Genomic DNA, 20,858 nt, shown 5'->3' on the forward strand with positions numbered 1-20,858 from the left:
CTCCTAAATAAAAAAAATAACAAGTTACTATTACCATATTATTGTAGAACTAGTGTGCACGACCCATTAAAAATTCCGGCTAAATATTTAGATAGATATGTACGCACATATTCAACCATTCCCACTCCCTCCCCCTTTCGTAACTACAACACGACAGTTTCGGCAATTTTTGGGAGAATGTGGTTTCCGAGTGTACCTCTCGGGGTACCCCCTCTCACCCGGTATGACTCTTCTCTCTTTCCCAACTCGAGAGACGGGAAGCTTGACCGGATATATATATATATATATATATATATATATATATATACGTATATATATATATATATATATATACGTATATATATATATATATATATATACCAGGCGCTTGCTCTTTGTCATATAGAGGATATGGTTAATTGATTAATCCAAAACCGCTATCAATATTAATTTGAAAGTTATTAAGCATATTGCTAAGTCTAAACCTTATAGTCGCATGGAATGTTTTCAACTCTTGAGACAATGTGTGTGAGGTGGTTAATAGGAAACAGTGACTCGATATAATTTAGAATTGGGTAAAATGTGAAGACAGAAGAGTGATAAAAATCAACAAAAATATATGTTATTGATTTTAATCTTGGTATTTTCTTTTCGGAAACTTCCGTTTGATTTAACTTGATATTTTATATTACTAAAATCATCAAACCTTTTTCCTTCTATAAAATTCTGGGAATCTTTTAAAATGGAGAGCTTAGTCCAAAAATAAATTAAAATACCCAAAAATATTCATGTAGGAAATATCATTACGATAGGGGGATTCTTAAACACGCATTTACTACAATTAATGTCTAATTTGTATTCACAAATCCTTTCACAATAGGGTCACCACTGAGGAAACAACCTGCTCTTCCGGTTGACCTCAATTCGGGCGAAATCTATTTGTTCTTCCGCTTTCATTGTTTTATTTACGTTACGGGGAGTTATTATTATTATTATTATTATTATTATTATTATCATTATTATTATTATCATTATTAGCTCCACCAACGATGTTGGGAGGAGGTTATGATTTCACCCCTGTTTGTTTGTTTGCCCGTTTGCTTGTTTGTGAACAACTTCCTGGCCACAAATGTACTCATAGGATAGTGAAACTTTCGCGGATTAATTGCAATGTTGAGACGTGGAAGTGATTCAGTGTTGAAAGTCCTAGGTCAAAGGTCAAGGTCGAGCAAAAGGTCGATCGAATTAACCCTAACCTTAACCCCAAGTTCGCACAGGGTTGTCACACAGAGTTCAAATACGCCTACGGTCTAAATTGATTCTGGGAAAGGCAAGCTGGTTTCGACAAATAAGCTGCCGTGGCAGAGGTCTGCACTCTCAGAGGGCGTTTTTATTTATCTATTTTTATTTTTGTTATTATCATTATCATCATTGTTATTATTATCATTATTATTATTATTATTATTATTATTATCATTATTATTATCATGATAAATAGAAATTTAAATCTCTTCTATAAAACCTTTGTTTCTTAAAAATGTTAAAAACTTGAAAACAGGGAAATTCTCAGTCACATAACGTTTAAACAAAAGCTGTTCTTACTAAAACATAAGTATCTTCCTCGTTAATAAAAAAGAAAAAAAAATCGGCAAAAAATGTTTCATAGTGAAAACACTCACACTTGTTGCACTTGGGAACTAATTCATAAGATGAGCCATTTTTTTCTTTTAAAACCATAAAAAAACTATCATTCAACTATAAGCAAATCATTGACCGGTACTTTACATACTTTACAGCACGTTCTTTAATATAAGTGATATTATCCAACAACATAACAAACTTATATACAAACGGTTAATGGCAAAAATGGCACAAAAATCCCAACATTGTGTAACATGCAATGGCAAGCTTAAAAAGGATTTTCCATGATCAGTGCGGGAGAGAGAGCGGGAGATAGGAAAAAAAGGCATTACAGTGTATGAACATGTATGAAACACGTGCGGTACAATACCGTCAAAAATTAATACCCATAGAGAAAAAAAAAAAAAAAAACCAGAAAATTTCTCTTCCGATATCACCGTTACTAAGACAGGAGAACAACTTCTACCATTCTACTCAAAATAAGGGGGGGGGGGGGAGAATTGAGGGGTTTTCTCCTCTAGGTCACTTAATTTTTCTCGTCAAATTAGACTAATACCACAACGTGACAAGGCGGTTCAGACAGACTCATTAAGATAAGAGGTCTTATCTGACTTTGACGGTATCGAACACACCTAATGTACATTCAAACGAAATAAACAAACTTTGTACACCTTTGCTTATCAAGATTGATTGAAAAGATAATTACTTTATATAATAGGAAACACAATCCAGGTTAGCAGTATTGACCTATGTAAAAAATAAAAAAAGAAAAAAAAAGGGGGATCGGCCTTCCGTTGTGCTTCTTATTTTGGACAAATATTTTTCATATTTCAGGATGCAAAAAAAAAAAAAAAAAAAAAAAAAAAAGTCAACAACAACAAGTACATATAACAGAGGTTTAAACGGTCCCGGAGAGTATAAAAAACAAAATAATGTCACTTCGATGCTTTCACTATGAGCTAGAGTTATAACCTGTTAGTTTACGAGTTAACATCTACATCAAATTTAACGAGATGACCACACAATGGCTAAAGCACATGAAATAAATTATAATCACAAAGCTAATAACGGATAAAATCTACGGGACTACAACTAACAATTTACCATTTATTATACCAGCTGTAAAGCTCTTAGGACTTAGGGTATAACACTAAACTTTTCACATGTTCACAGGATACAATATTCGTGAAAATAAAGTTATAGTATTTCTTTACTTGATTTGGGAAAACCTTGGCTTATCAGCATCACTCCAAGTAGTCTATAAACCCTTGAACAAGGTCAGTCACCCCTTTAAAGGTTTAAAGGTTTTAATGGCCGCTTATGAATGGCAGAGGCAAGAGACAGTGACATTACCCTATCGAACAGGACAATGCCCTAGAGGGCCTAGACACTGGCCATATATACATATAATCAGCGCTAAAACCCCCTCTCCACCCAAGCTAGGACCAAGGAGGGCCAGGCAATGGTTGCTCATGACTCACCAGATAGACCTATAGGCTCCCCGACCCCCCTGTCCTTAGCTCACAAGGATGGTGAGGTTGCAGCGACAAAAGATACTAACACGTTTGAGCGGGACACATACCACAGTCTGGTGTTCACCAGTCAGGGACGTTACCACATCGGCCACCACATTTTGCCAAGATAAAATCGTTTTCAAGCTGTGAATGGATAAAGTCACTCCCAATCTTAAAATCATACATCGAACTGAACAGAGTTATAAGACAATACGAGCGATTATTGAAGAATATGCAAATATCCTAATACTATAGTCAATTCTTTTTAGTGAGGCAGATTTGCTAGGAAAAGTCTCCTGATCGCTGATTGGTTAGACAAGATAATTCTAACCAATCAGATACCAGGGAACTTTTTCCGAGCTAAAAGTGCAAATGCGCCTCATTCAAAAAAATGATTATAGGCATATATTAATTCTAATAATCTAGCTTTTCCTATCTTGAGGCTCAATATTACACAATATTCACGAAGTTTTGCCGTTAATAAAGAATTGGAACAAGGCTTAAGACAGAATTTTTAAAGTAATATTCCTATATGTTTACATAACATACCCTAACTTAATTCGTTCCTGTTGGCTTAATCCTCTCCGCGTTGTCCTTGACTGGGTGCGTTAATCCCTTTCAACTCCTGATAGTGTTCCTGACATTTCACCCTTATCTCTCCCCTTCCAGACCTCTCCAATTTTCATAAGTCCACGTGACCATTTAGGTGAATTGCAGAGTTCTGTAATGGCCATCATACGCATACGATGTATGGACGGACAATTAGCTTCAAGATAAACATTTTAGGTGGCAACGCTGCTACAGATGTGGGTAATTATATTTATATATATATATATATATATATATATATATATATATATATATATATATATATATATATATATATATATATTACACAATACAGAGAGAGAGAGAGAGAGAGAGAGAGAGAGAGAGAGAGAGAGAGAGAGAGAGAGTTAATTTGAAGCTTATACACACACACACACACACACACATATATATATATATATATATATATATATATATATATATATATATATATATATATATCACAAGCAAAAACATTCAAAATAGTAAAAATAAAACAGTTTAGAGCACGAAAACGACTGTTATGTTAGTTCATAGTAAATGAAAAAGAGGGAAAACAAAACTACGTCATTTGTCCTGGTTCTCATCAAGACCAACTGAAAGGCAAGAAATACGTTTACAGATATCCGAGAAGGTTAAATAAATATTGCCCGACGTTGCTCTCACCATTAGTGTTATATTACAACTCCTGTTTGATTTAGAATTCTGGATCATTTTGTTTCCATAGTTTTTAGCAATAAGAAATTCATTGTTATTATGTTATTACTTTGCAAAGCAATGAAAAAGCGTTTAGGCCTACTATCTATAGTAGGCCTGTAATTATCTAGTTATGTAGTTGGATGATGGATATCGATTGCACGTCCAAGGCCCATGAAGCGAGAAAAGGACTTGAACCCCGGACAAATCAACTAAGAATTTGTATAAAATTAATGACAAAATAAGAACATAATTAAACTAAATTCAGTATTAGTTACCGATTCAAAAAATGTTAGTTATTTTTTTGAGTGGAAGAGGTGGTAGGCTAACGCATAATAAGACAAAAAGTGATAAAAGCCAAAAATAAATTTTCGAAAAATAATTTGGCCTTTCACTAACAACCAAAGCAGAGATGGGTGTTGAGAGAAAACCTTAAGTATTTGCCTAATGAAAATATACAATTCATCATTATTATTATTATTATTATTATTATTATTACCTTTTTATCATTATGGGAGAGCAAGGCGTTATATGCCCAAGGGACCCAACCGGGAAAAATACCCCAGTGAGGAAAGAAAATATACAAATAAATAAACAACAATAGAAGTAATGAACAATCAATATAAAACACCTTAAGACCTAAAGTGGCGAAATACGCAAACAACGAGGCGTAGAAATCCACGTATAACAAGATCGGCCCGAGACTCCCCCGTTGGGGTCACTAGCCCTCAACATCACAATGTACACAAACCGTTATTGATTCGACCCAACCAAATACAATGGAGCTGCCACTGAAAGTCCCTTATCTGTCGTTATACGTTGGCGTTAATACTTATTTTTCTTTTTGTGTACAGGTAATGAGTTTTGGTTAATAACTAATTTATTATTATTTTCACTGGGTGGCTTCACGTATTGCGTACATATGCACTGACTCGCAGGTGGTACCCTTTTAGTTCAGAAAGATTTCCTAGTAGCTGATTGGTTAGAATTATTTTGTCCAACCAATCAGCGATTAGGAAACTTTTCCGAGCTAAAAGGGCACCCCCTGCGAGTTGGTGCAAATGCGCCTCATTAAAAAAATAATATAGTTTCTTGTATTTCATAAATATATACATGCATATATATATATATATATATATATATATATATATATATATATATATATATATATATATATATAAGTGTATTTACTCATAAAAAAGTCACACGTATGGCTCACATATTGTGAAAGAATTTGTACATACAAATAAAAAATTAATTTCACGATACGCGTTTTTAGGAATCCCCTAACACAACGACGTTATTTCCTAAGAGAGCAATTTAATAAATTTCATATTCATTTTCGACTAATCTCTCAATGCTAACAGTTTCTCAGAAAGTTACAAAAGGAAAAACTATTTTCCTCCAAAGGTCTATAATCTTCTGATCAGATAATATCCTGTGACAACACAATGGCTCGCTGTTATCACGCCATATTATTCTTGTAACCTCATACAAAAATTTTCATTAAAACATTTTCCGAGAGCGATTATGAAAGGGATTTAGTTTTATCAGAGGATATATTCTTCTTGATAATGACTGATTAATACTTTTGAATCTACTGAACATAATTAATTAGGTCTTTGATTATATAACTTTAATTCAATGGGATTTATAAACATGACGCTCATGATGCTCGGTTGATGATTCAATGGTTAACTAGGTCTATAAATATATATCCCAAATTCAACTAGGTCTAAATCTACATTTCACATTAAACTAGGTCTTTAAATCTTGAACTCCCATTCAACTAGGTCAATATCTAGGTCTAAAAATCTTCAGTTTGCAATCAACTAGTCCTAAATCTACAGCTCATAAAACTAGCTCTATAAATCTATAACTCGCATTCAACTAGGTCTAAATCTACTGCTCACATTATACTAGGTCTATAAATCTATAACTAACATTCAACTACGTCTAAATCTACATTTCATATAAAACTAACTCTATAAATCTAGAACTCGCATTCAACTAGGTTAAAGTTTAAAGATCACATTATACTACGACTATAATTCTAAAACTTACATTAAACTAGGTCTATAAATCTACTATTAACATTCAATTGGGTTGATGATTTGTTTTTTCCCATGCAGTTTGGTCTGTGAATCTGTTGCTCACATTCAACCAAATCTATGAACCTTTTATTCATCTACGAAGTCTATGAATATACTTCTAATATTTAACCCAGGTAAATGTAACGGACTGTCAGTATGCGCTCTCAAAACTAAATCCCATAATATTTCTTAATATATTTCTTTTCAATTAAAAACCTCGAATCCTTTCGGCGATTAAAACATAGGAACCTTTTCTTCGAAACTGTATTAGAAGAAGCAACTGCCTAGACCTAACATTAAACCACCCGCCCCATCACGATTACAAACATAATAAGAAGCGTGAATTTTTATTGGGTGTAATACAATCATGTGTGAAAGGAGGTTCTTATATTGCAACGGAGAATCAACAATAGTCATATCGACTAAATATACACATTTAAATTTTTTCATGCAAGGAAAATGTAGGTTCCATTGACCAACTAGAGCCATTATGTCTCATTCTTGCACGCACGCTGACGTGCGTCGGTCAGTTTTAAATCTCCTATCATTTCCTTTTTTCCAACCTCGTCCAGATTGAAGAATTATTTCGTACAAGATGTTGAAATTTGGAAACGGATGGGAGAAGCGAAAGAAAAATAAGAAAAACAACTAGTACAAGAAAGTAAAATTTATTAACACATGGAAAAAAGGAAAAAGAAGAACAATCATCAGAACTACAGCTAGAAAACAACACCAACAACTGTTAAAGTGCCGAAAGTGGCACGAAACGCGATCTTTATGAATCAATCAACTCGTCTGTTGACATTATAAAGAGGCTTTACACAATATGAAAACTGCTTTAGTTGGGCTATCATAACAGAACAGTGCTTTAGTCGCTAACTTGCTGCAAATTTGTATGCGGGCACACACAAACAGATACACAGACACACACATTATATATATATATATATATATATATATATATATATATATATATATATATATATATATATCCTCTCTGTGTTTGTGTATACACAGACACACACACACACACACACCAAATGTAGCTTTTCTAGTCTACTGCAAGACAGAGGCCTCAGACATTTTCTTATTCATGTCTGTGGTCTGGCCACTTTTCATAACCACACTGGCTAGTGCAAACCAACCTAGTATGGATGGCCCTGAGTAGTATAACTTTGCAGATTATGGCAATACACAAACCCTTTCACCGCGTTAAGTTATCCCCACTCAGATGGGAATATATTTATATATATATATATATATATATATATATATATATATATATATATATATATATATATATATATATATATATATATGTTTGTTTGTGTGCATGTGTGTGTATGTTTGGATAAGATACACCAGCTCTGACTTTGATGTTCATTTATTGGGGACAGTGTAATAAATTAAAGTGCAAACTGTCTTGCACGTAATGACAAAGAGTATAACTAAAAAATTCAATTAGACTTAATTTTCAAAAACCTTCGTTGTTAAGGAACCTAAAGAGAATATATATGGTATTTAAAAAAAATTATAAGGAATAAAGTAACGATACGAAATCTACTAATCAACGCTATTTGGGTAGTAGTCATAGCCTCTTTACCACGGTCTTCCACTGTCTGGGGTTAGATTAGAATTCTCTTGCTTGAGGGCAAAGTCAGGCACACCATTCTATGTTTATTTATTTCCTGGGTTATTATAGGATTGTAGTTTTGCTAGTAAAAATAATAATTTCTTATCCAACAATGCTGAAAAAATATTTGGATGACGAGTGTAACCTTAGAGCTATACTCGAAGCCACATCCAACTTCCATTTACCCTCTGTTACCGGATCTCTCTCTCTCTCTCTCTCTCTCTCTCTCTCTCTCTCTCTCTCTCTCTCTCTCTCCACCCTGATTATTTTCTTGGAACTTTTCATTGACTCAGTCTCTCTCCCGGTCTATCAAAACATGTGCAAAGGAAGCACTTTTTATCGCCCACTGTATATATCCGAGTACACTTCTTGTTCTATTGCATTTTTTTTTTCAATGTAATGAACATTAATGTTGTAACTTTGGTGACTTTTACCAGAGAGCATTATATAAAATTAATACATCTTCCAATAAATTATTATTTGCCTAAAACACAAACTTGTGGGGGCATCTTTCCTTCCTTATATTACCTCAGTACTGTATATGAATGGTAATAATATTCATAAATGAATAATTATCATTATTACTAGCTAAGTAACAACCCTAGTTGGAAAAGCAGGATGCTATAAGCCTAAAGCATCCAACAAGGAAACGTAGCCCTCAACATTAAGAGATTTCTTCAAAGTTCTTGTATTAACGTTGTTGGATAAAAATCTTGAAAATCCGAGCGACTAAATACAATCTATATATATATATATATATATATATATATATATATATATATATATATATATATATATATATATATATATATGTATGTATGTATGTATGTATGTATGTATATATATATATATATATATGTGTGTGTGTGTGTATGTACATATATACAAATAATGTATATATATATACATATATATATATATATATATATATAAATAATATATATACATATATGGCCTATGCATATATACATATATATATATATATATATATATATATATATATATATATATATATATATATATATATATACAAACACTTATATACAGTTTATATATATATATATATATATATATATATATATATATATACCGTGTATATAAATGATGGTAACTAAACGAAGAAGTCACTTACTCACTAACAAGGAACAGGCGTAATTTCCACCCAGGACGAAGCGATATGCTTCTATTCTACCAAAACCTACCGTTCTTTAGATGATCTGAAAATTAGTAGTAGTAGATTGTGCGTCATAATTCAAGGTCAAAACCTCTTGACCTTCCTACAAACATTAAAAAATGACTCGCACAAATCTATGGATTTTCACTCCTAAGTTCCTTCCGGTGTCATGTCATGGCGTAATTCATAACGGAATGCGTAGGGTTATGACCGCTTCTTCTTTTTCATTATCCCCTTGCTTTGCTTTGTACATCAAGCATTTCTTGGGATATACGAGCAATCGCAATTAAGGTTCAAAGTGCACACGAGTGCTTTTCACAGGGTCATAGGAAAGTCGAATTCAAATCCTAGTGTTGCTAGGGACGTGAACTTGGCTTCATGTAGAACATTGTACTATTTTTTTTTTCAATATTCCATTTTAATCTAGACGATTGAATGTTGCATCAAAGAGCTTTTCCAAATATTCAAGTTGATTTTTCCTAGTATAGTTTTTCACTGAAGATTGAAACTATTCGGAATTCCTTTTTTTTTTTTTTTGCAATAAACTAAACAAACCATGTATTAATGAGATTCTCTAACAATCCAGTAAATATTAAGATTATTATTTCAAATTTTCCAAATACTCAAGTTATTGCATAGGCATTTCTACGTTTTCTTTCAGGTGCCGACTTGTAGATTTTGTCGTTTCGTGATTCCCTTGATCTATTTCGGTTGTAACCCATATTTGGCCGTTTCCTCTAAAGGAACTCGTAAGCAGGCTTCTGAACAAATACATCAACAAAAGCTGTCATTTATATTCTTCTGGGTCACGCAACCTTGGGTTCTAGATTTCCCAGTTTCTTTTTCGCCTGACCCATTTTCTTTTCATCAGGTCCAACGTAAGCAGTTCTTTAAGAAAGACTAGTGTACCTGTCCAAATAAAACTAATAGAAATATCCTGGTATTTTTTAATTGTTTATTAATAACATACATATAGAATTAATGCCATATGGCCAGGGACTTGGGACTGGTAGGCCATTCAGCCCAGTTGTCATGTTACTTTGCTTATTCTTGTGAAATTTTATGCTAGTGAAATGCGGAGTGCAATTACCTTAGATTATCTGCGTTAAACATAGAAAATATGCGGTTGCAAACACATTGCGTTTTCTAGAGTTAAAAGGTTTTCAATAAGGAACACGTTCTTCCCAATCGATATAAAAAGCGTAAGACCTCTTCGATTCGTTTAGGATTATCTTCCGGTTGCTAGGTGACCATAGATGTAAACAACAGCCCCTTAATTGAAGAGGTCCCGAGAACTGGCGACGTTTTGCCAACTTTTGGTCACTTTTTTAGCAAGAAAATCAGCATTTTTGTTTGAATGGAACCACGCAGAAACTAACAGTAATAAAAATATTTTTAAAGATAATGTGAATCCCTTTAATTATAACTGTAAATTTAAAAACAAATATAAATAAATGAAGGTTTTAGTAGGTAAAAGGGACTTTTGTGCATCTAAAAATTCATTAGAAAATAACATCTACACAACTAGCAAAGGTGTTAAAACTTAGCATCGCACTAAGTTCCACGAATAATTGCCTACTAATTAGAATTAAAATATACATATTAATATGCATAATTAATTTCTTTATTATTATTTCCATCACTCGACTTTCAACCTACAGTAATTCAAAACCTCAAGACTGGGTCAAGAAAAGCAGGTAATTCTACATTCAATGTATTTCGTGGGATGCCGAGTAGCGAGTTTAAGATTAGTCACGAGACATAAGAAGGAAAATCTATATGCAGATGTAATGGCGAATATATAAGACTAATGAAGGCCAGTAATGATTATGGGTGGTAGCTGGTTGGAAAAAAAAGAAAAAAAAAATATGGGGGGGAGGGGGATATAGTGACGCCATTAACAAAGCTGGAAGTAGGTAAGGGTCAAAAGAAATTCGCTCTGGTCGTTATGTCATGTAACCTCTCGAAGAAATTTTTTATACCTGTAGCTGGCAATTGAGGGTGCATGGAATTGGAGGGGGGAAGGAATGAAGATGGGAGGGAGGAGGGGGGAAGGTACAGAGCCATAGAGGGGGAGGGGGGTGTTGAGAAGCATGCAACACCCAATGAGGGGAGTACCTCGCACACACTTTTCCAGAAGTGCTTTTGGAACGCTCAGACCCGGAGGTCCGGAGAGTGATTCGTTCGAGGTTCGGTCAAGTGTCTCAGTCGGTGATTCGAATAAGAGTTTCGAGTGATGGCGGAAGTGGAAAACTTGGACTGGGATGTTTCGAACGTTTTCGAATCATTTAGGCAATTTAATCTTAGTGTTTCATCTTTAATACTTCATTACGATCTTGGCCATGATGGTTTTTAAACGAGGAAAAATAATGAATGGAGATATTTCTTAATATTAAGAAAGCTTCATAAAAGTTTATAATTCAAAATTATAATAAAACGGGTAATATAGTTCTTCAATAGATTATTAATTGTTTTTATTAACGTGGTCAGGTCATTCGTTAGTGATTCCTAAGAAATTTACGTTGGGAAAACTTTTTGTAAAATAAAGTAGATGCAAAAAAAAAAAAAAAAAAAAAAAAATAATTTAAGTGTTCAAAATATGATATTTATGGATAAAAATATTACGATTATAAGATTAAATCTAGTAATTTACGAGACGAAGAGAAAGAAAAAAGACATTTCTAATTCTACTTCTATACTATTATTCGATATTACTTTTATATCTGAAAGGTTAAAGTATGAAAAATATTGGTGATTTAATATGGATATATATAATTATATATACATATAAATAGAATATATACATAAATATAATATATATATATATATATATATATATATATATATATACACATATACATACATATATATACAGTATATATATATATACACTAATTACTAAAGAATTTATAGCATCAATTACTTTGATGTAACACTTTTCTATTTCATTACTCTGATGCTCCAATTACTAATTACTTACCGAAATATATTTCAGCCAATAGGTTATGGCTATCAATAGAGTATCCTTACAAAGAAATCATAATCTATTTATAAAGACACTCCGTAAATAAAAACAAAAATTAGGTATCTAAAAACAAAGATAAATAAATAAATAAATGAATAAATATATATATATATATATATATATATATATATATATATATATATATATATATATATATATATATATATATATATATATATATATATATATATATATATAACGTTTCTATTTGGAGGGGTTGGCATCTGAAGGGCACAATATTTCGGTTACCAAGCAAGAATTTAGGAATTAATATTCTAAACGGTGATACTCATAAAAGCTTGGTGGAATTGAGATTGGAAAGTCAAACGCGAACCATAAACCTAGCAAACGTTATCTGCGAGATGTATTAATCATTAGAAAGTTTTAAATGTTTAACTATTCAATGATGCTTTTGGATAAATGACACATTTGGAGCTACTGCAAACGATTCTCAAAAGTCAATAAACATCTGACTGGCTTTTGAATTTTTATGGAAATTAAGTGTCTTATAAACACTAGCATGTAGAGAGAGAGAGAGAGAGAGAGAGAGAGAGAGAGAGAGAGAGAGAGAGAGAGAGAGAGAGAAACTTCAAAAATAGATTGGGTTGTATATTTATAATAAACACATCTCTATAACGCCGATCATTTCTATTTGAATTCAATCGAGTTCAAAAGAAAGAAATAAGAACGAACGGAAAGACGTTTACACTAAGCAATTTGTTAACTCTAGACATCTGATCATTATTTACATTATGAAATTATCACAGTGATTCTTCTTTTACTTCAATTTATTATAGAGCCTCTGCAATTCCCTCAAATGTACGGTGAATTTACCGCAGTCAATTTCTAAAACAAAATTTCAAGATTATATGCTGTAACCTACGTCATGTTATGCATTTCATTTTTTGTTTTGTTTTTTGTTCAATATACAGTTTGAGAGCAAAGACGCAAAGGTGGAATTAGCTACTATAATCTATGTTTAATATTCCACCTGAGAAAAAAATGAAAAATTAATATTATTAAGATTTACTGCCATTATTGAAATCATGGGAAAAAAAATCGAAATCTATGGTTTTTATCTACAATTCTATCTGCTTCTCTTTTCTTCTGAGACACACTTTATCATAAACTCTTAGAATTGTTTCATTAATGCAATAACTTAGCTACATGGATTAATAAATTTGGGTTATATGCTCCAGCGCAGGGGCCTGGGAGTCCATTCAGTGTCTAGGTGCACCTAGGTGAAAACTCAGCAATCGCATTATGAGGTAAAAGTTAGTAAGAGGTTGGGCAGCAAAATGAAAGATCTTTAAGGTTCAGCAATTAAATTCTAGTTGCTGCTTGACTTATCAAGAATTGCCTGTTAAGAGGAAAATGACAAAAACAAAATATTAATAGACAGAATTGTTTGACCGTGAAAATCTCGTGTCGAGTCTCTCTCTCTCTCTCTCTCTCTCTCTCTCTCTCTCTCTCTCTCTCTCTCTCTCCTTGTTGTTGTACCAATACAAAACTTAAGGCAATTATTATTCTAACTACTTGAAAAGTGTTCGAGCTTTCAAAAAAAAAAAAAAAAAAAAAAAAAAAAAAAAAAAAAAAAAAAAAACCTGGAATTTAAGATTTTCCACCTGTTTCATCGTAACCTGCGGCACAAACATAAACAGAGGTGTAATGCAAGTCTTGTCACGACCATAACAGAGCACAGTTTCATTCTCGAATACATCACTTGAAGTGTCGATATGAAATGTCGACACGTAACACATTATGCGTAACGAATGGGAGAATAAACAATGGATTCTGTAAATTGAATCTGACCTCAGGAATTTTTAAGAGAGAGAGAGAGAGAGAGAGAGAGAGAGAGAGAGAGAGAGAGAGAGAGAGAGAGAGAGAGAGAGAGAGGGTATTCAATCCATCTTCTTGAAAATTACTGATGAAGCAAGAGGATTTATCGTTCGAAATAACCTCCTCAAAGTTCATAACAAAACAGGTTGTGCTTTATCAAACTTGAAGCGTCAAGAGAATTATAAAGACAGGAAGAAAAAAGGTAAAAACAAATAATAATTGAATTCAAAGAACCAAACAGTTCCTGGTACTAGACGGCATAATTTTAAATGGAATAACAACACCCTACCCCCCACAAGAAAAAAAAAAACCAATAATTAGGTCTACTTTATTCACCTCTGAATACACATAAAAAATTGTCGTTTTCCGGTTTAAATGTCCCAAAAAATTAGTAGAATTTAAATCGGGTCAGTGTGTCAGTATTATTTGATCAGTGGGGACATCTACCATGTTAGTCATTAAACTTCTTTATTTGCTAGTTGACGGAACTAAATAGAAAAACGTGCAGCAAAATGACTTGAATATTACTATCGCATGTTAATGAAACAGGAGCACTATTAATAAAAATAACCTTCACAGTACACAATTGCTTTCACTCATACGGGCGTTAATGTGTGTATTCGGACAAATATCTCGAGAAATGATGAACGAATGTTGAAGAAATTTAATTGGATAAAACCGCCATTGTGATAAAAAATGTAGCCATGACGTGGTTAATACAGACAGATGTTACCGCCAACCTCCTAGTTATTATTTTTACTGCGTCTATTTCCAAGACCTACATTGATCTCTTGTCCTTCGTTGTCCTATGACTCAGTTTCTTTCTTGGAGAAGTGGCATTGATTTCTTGAGCTGGTATAGTTTTCTAGCGGCTTGCCTTGGCCAAGTTGCCAGTAGGATGCATGAAGTATAAAATCCTTTCAACTATTGTTTTCTGCTGTGCGTCTTCTGCACTGGAGATGTACAGTACGATTTATAGAATTCTCTTGCTTAAGGGTACACTCTGGCAAACTTTTCTATTGCATATATCTTCTTGTTGTTTTTTCTAAGTTTTTATAATCATGTATGAAAAATTTATGTTAATAATGCTATTGTTCTTAAACTTCTCTTGTAGTTATTTTCTTATTTCCTTTCCTCACTGGGCTATTTTCCATGTTGGAGCCTTTGGGCTTATATTATCCTGCTTTTCCAAATTGGATTGTAGCTTAGCAAGTAATAATAATAATAATAATAATAATAATCCGGGTCACCATTGCCCCTATACAGAACTGCACTTTTTACTGGTCCCAACTGAAGGAGAATAAGTAACTGTACAGGTTATAAATGATTCTAATATAAGTTTTTACCATCGTCTGTTCCTAGTCTTACATAACGATCTCATTAGGTTCAAGTCACGATCGTTCTGTCATGAATGTCCTGGGTTTTCTCATCAGACTTTCGGGGTTTTGCTGTCAAGTGTCATCAAGTACTTCTCTTCTTTTTATTTTATTTTATTTTTGGTATTTTTGGTATATATGTCTCAATTATCACTTCAAAATTCATGCTCTGTGCAGAATTTTTATAAACTACCAGGCTTATATCTAAACACACACACACACACACACACACACACACACATATATATATATATATATATATATATATATATATATATATATATATATATATATATATATATATAAGCTGCAAGCATTTCACCAATATCTTCTTGACCACACCTAGACTACAGTTTTATGATATAAGCTTCATTCATAACCTGAAAAATTAGGCTTAAAGACCAGGCTTTGAAAACCTGACCCCACCATGAATAAGGCTTTTCCTGACACCACCCCACCCTTGTATAACTGGCTTTGCCATCTTGAACCTCACCCCCATTAATAACTGGCTTTCAGAGTCTGACCTCCCCCCATCGTATTTACCTAACCCCATCATGTCACTCTTTTTCTCGGTAGTGTCTTATCTTTCCTAGAGTTAAAACTGGCATTCTACGCCCTCAGTTCTTCCAGGCAATCTTTGTAAACCACACGCTGATAATACCTATCTCGCATAATCATGCTTGCTGCCTCATTCATTTTGACTTGTCACACGATGACATCGATTACATATTTCGTTCGATGTCTAGTATTATTTTTATTTTGGTCAACTATTTCAAAACATATATCTATGATACTTTTCAAAAAAAAAAAAAAAAAAAAAAAAAAAAAAAAAAAAAAAAAAGTGTGTGTGTGTGTGTGGGGGGGGGGCGCAGATCACTCGAGTAATCGCAGCAAAATCACAGCCGGTTTTCGGAAAAAAAAAAAGCTTAAAATCAAAGACAGTTTTCGGATAAAAATCTTAAAATCAATAAAATTTTTCGGCAATAAGCTTAAAATCGAAGAAAGTTTTCGGAATAAAGGTTAAACTCAAAAAGTTTTCAAAAAAAGCTTAAAATCAAAGAAAGTTTTCGGAAAAAGGCTTAAGATCAAAAACAGTTTAAAAAAAAGAAGCTTAAAATCAAAGACAGTTTTCGGGAAAATAGCTTAAAATCAAAGAAAGTATTCGTCAATAAAATTAAAATCAAGGAAAGTTTTCGGAAAAAGGCTTAAGATCAAAGGCAGTTTAAAAGAAAAGCTTAAAATCAAAGACAGTTTTCGGAAAAGTAACCTAAAATCGAAGAAAGTTTTCGGCAATAAACTTGAAATCAAAGAAAATTTTCGGAAAAAAAAAGACTACAATCAAATACAGTTTTCAAAATAGCTTGAAATCAAAGAGTTTTCTCAAATGTATCAAGCAAAAATGTGGATTCAGTCAACTGCAAGTATAAACATATAAGAGAAAGAGAGACAAGCGAACTCGGTAAACTACCATTTGAGAGAAAAAAAAAAAGTATTTTGATTTCATGGTATTAAGAAATTTGGGAATTTTAGCTCTCAGCATAATAATGTACAATGCTCTTGCACATATCATTACAGATTTCTCCCAATTGTATAGATGTATATATAGGTTATCATATTCAGGACAAGGACCTCGTAAAAAAGACGAAAATAGGCGAACCAATATTATCCGAAAGACGTTCTTGTTATTATTATACGTCGCGTGTCAATCTTATTTGATTTAATGTATCTCAGACGCGGTAATAACCACGATTTGCCTAATCATGTCGATGTCGTATCGTTAGGTCATCTCTGTGTTGACCCGTTCCTCTGGAAAAAATATTACTTGACCGAAATACTAAAGGTAATTCGCCCCCCTTCTCTCTCTCTCTCTCTCTCTCTCTCTCTCTCTCTCTCTCTCTCTCTCTCTCTCTCTCTCTCTCTCTCTCATATACACACATATATATATATATATATATACAGAGAGAGAGAGAGAGAGAGAGAGAGAGAGAGAGAGAGAGAGAGCAGAGGCCAGTGGTGTTGTAAATAGAACGCATTTTTTCTATGACAGACTCGAAGAAAACATGAAAAACAAAAGCACGAATAAAATTCCGAAGCCTTGGCAGTAGATGGATAGACAGATTGACTGATTTTAGTTATCTTCTGTTACTAAGTGGAAAAGAAGAAACGATAGCGGCTGATATAAAAAAATAAATATATACATTTCAATTACTATAAAAAATTTTTGTTTACAAAAAATAACCGGAGAGAGAGAGAGAGAGAGAGAGAGAGAGAGAGAGAGAGAGAGAGAGAGAGAGAGAGAGAGAGAGAGAGTGTTTTATAATTCCACAATAATTCCTTATCTTTTCCATTACCTGAAATATCAATGTACAATTTACACTGAAAACCTTGAAATACACAGGGAAATAGAATCAGAAATTCCTCTCCTAAGGAAAGAGTCGATCCAACGTTGTTTAGAAAATTGATATTAGTAGTCAACTGGTATTGTCGCCACGAAAAATAAGAAATTGTTTACCCTTATAAAAATATATGCTCCAAATTCAGATACATTTTTACTATATATGAATTGACATCCTCCCTGTGGTAGTGTAAAGTTGAACTACATGTTAAAAGTTATATGTATATACTCTATTGGTCTTACTTACTAATTTCAAAACAAAGTGAAATAGGACTGATAGTGAAATTAAGCAGGGGAGCAATATAATTAATACACTACACTGTTTGAAAAAAAACGTAATTTTAATCGGAAGGTCCCCGTAAAAATATACTGTTCTCAACCGTATTTCAGTAAAACACATGCGACCGTAATTTTACCTTTGTTATTATCTTTTACAGGTTGATGACCGCAATATTACTCTTTTACGTCAATGTAACTTTTTTTAAAACGGTAAAAATCCTGGAATAAATGTTGCCTGACATTTACCGTTTTTAATGCAAATTTTTTAACAGCGTATGGCATATTTGGCGAAACTTGGAATGAGAGCATCTCAAATTAAACACCAGAGAAGAAAAGAGAGAAGTAAACTAGGAGATGGATGCTCTCGGATTAAGAGAGAAAGAGTAGGGATTGTAATCATGAAGACAGGATCTCATGGAAAGGAAGAGATAAGAGATTCGTGTCTTGGGAGCGAGGCGAGCTGACAAGTTAATAGATTGGAAGGGGAAGAAGGGTTCGGTGCATGAGAGAAGCAGGTGATTCCGGAGGATTGAAAGTGTGGGGGGGGGGGGGTTATATAGAAGGGTTTGAACGTAGGGGATGCCACGGAAAGAGCTTCATTCAGGGCTATCTATTTCTTCTTAGCATCATTTAGTCCAGAGAAGTGTAGCTGAGATGTATCACACATAAATGTCTTAGAGAAGTGTCACTGTGAAGTGTTACTGAGAAGTGTCACAGAAAAGTGTAACAGAAATTTTTTACCGAAAAGTGTTACAGAGAACTTGCGTCAAGAGATATTCTTGTATGTGATTACCCTTCGAAAAGGTGTAAGAGGGATTCTTTAATTTTGGCCGTAAGCTCTACGGGCAGGGGTTGGGGATGCCATTAAACACCAAAGTTCAACGAGACCCAATGTCAAAAAGTTCTTGGGTTGACAGGTTCAAAAGTTTCAGGGAAAATCCTTTCGTAAACCTTTCGTTTCTCTTTATCCAAGTTTACAAAATTTTCGAAAGACAACAATTTCTGAAATCGCTACTTTGAGATGCGCCACAGAGCCAATAAGATCAAACACTTGAACAGAACATTCCTACTTGGAAAAAATAGAATATCAAACACTGCTTGCGAGGTACAGACTATAGAAGATAAGTGATAAAGCCAGGAGATCTGGATGATCAGGGAAATCATGCATCAAACAATCTTTTTACTTTGACTGATAAAGTACAACTGTTATTATTAATATCATTATTATTACTATCTAAACTACAACCCTAGTTGGAAATGCAGAATGCTATAAGACCAAGGGCTCCAACAGGGGAAAAAGCTCAGCTAGGAAAGGAAATGAGGAAACAGATAAAATAGTGTGGCCTAAAACAAGAAAACTCTAACCCAAGATTTTGAAAGACCATGGTACAGAGACTATGGCACCATCCAGTAATAGAGAACAATGATTTAATTTTGGAGTGTCTTTCTCCTAGATGAACTGCTTACCATAGCTAAAGAATGATAAAGTACAATTGCAATATATCAATATTGCCGCCGTATGAAAGTTTCTGTATAAGATCCAACGTGTGTTGCTTATGTACGTACTAATCTGAGATGTGTAACAGATAATATTAAACCTTTATTATTAATTAGTAACATAATCTCTATAAATGAAGCTCTAGAATCTAAAGACAATTGAAGTACAAATACAATAACTCAATGTTGCTGCCCTGTGAAATTTTCTGTATAAGACCCAACTCATGTTGCTTATACCCGTACTAATTTTAGACGTGTAACCGATAAAATCAAACCTTGAGTATTAATTATTAATGCAATCTCTATAATAAGGCTCTAAAATTCAAACAATAATTTAAAATGTGATATATGTTAGTATTCCTATGGTATCCTAACACGGAAGAGATCTTATTGACCTAACTTTTACAGTCCCTGTGTAACGTACTAATGAGTGGACAAACATAGGTGGAATTCCCCTTTACCTTCAGTTAATTAACATTCCAAAGTTAACCTTTTTGATGACCTAAAATAATACTTCGAGGTAATTAACGTGCATAGCTCATTAGGTTGCTGTTATTGGATTTTTAGAATCTTTATTATTTAATTTTCCGTGATAGTGAGTATAAAAAATAAAAGAATATAAGGACTAATAAATTATAAAAAAATCGAATAAATTATCAAAACTTTAGAGTATTATTTTTTTACAGTGTTACAGTAAGGGGGGGGGGGGGTTCTTGTCTAAAATTCGAACTATGGTAATCAACTTGACAGAAAACATAAGAAAAGTAACATAATAAAAATATTCATTCATTATTTTTCCTCTGACCAAACGTTTTCAAAGACATTTTTACCGAATCACCAAAATATGAGAACTTTCATTAAAACCATAATGGCTTAAGTATATAAACTGTACTTTGCAACAATTTGAGAAAATATTGTACAATAGGTAGGAGTTTCAAGTGAGAAAAGACTGTAACAATATGTTTTGTTAAGAGGTGAACTATAAGGACTAGAGGAGACATAATTCAACCCTCCTTAATGTTATTTCCTATTTACTCAGTGTGAAAAGTGAACCCTCCTAGAATGTAGAAAAGTAATTTTACAAAAAGGAAAAAAAAAAAAAAAATACTGAAGAATACAAACAAATTAA

At 33.1% G+C, this 20,858-nt stretch overlaps 1 protein-coding gene across 1 annotated transcript in view; it reads left to right on the plus strand.

The window, feature by feature from the left end:
- ringer (ringmaker) overlaps positions 1-20,858 on the plus strand; it is a 100,274-nt gene that overhangs the window by 18,516 nt on the left and 60,900 nt on the right. The gene's annotated exons all lie outside the window — the stretch shown is intronic.

Source organism: Palaemon carinicauda, chromosome 18, assembly GCF_036898095.1.
Source record: "Palaemon carinicauda isolate YSFRI2023 chromosome 18, ASM3689809v2, whole genome shotgun sequence".
Taxonomy (NCBI): Eukaryota; Metazoa; Arthropoda; class Malacostraca; order Decapoda; family Palaemonidae; genus Palaemon; species Palaemon carinicauda.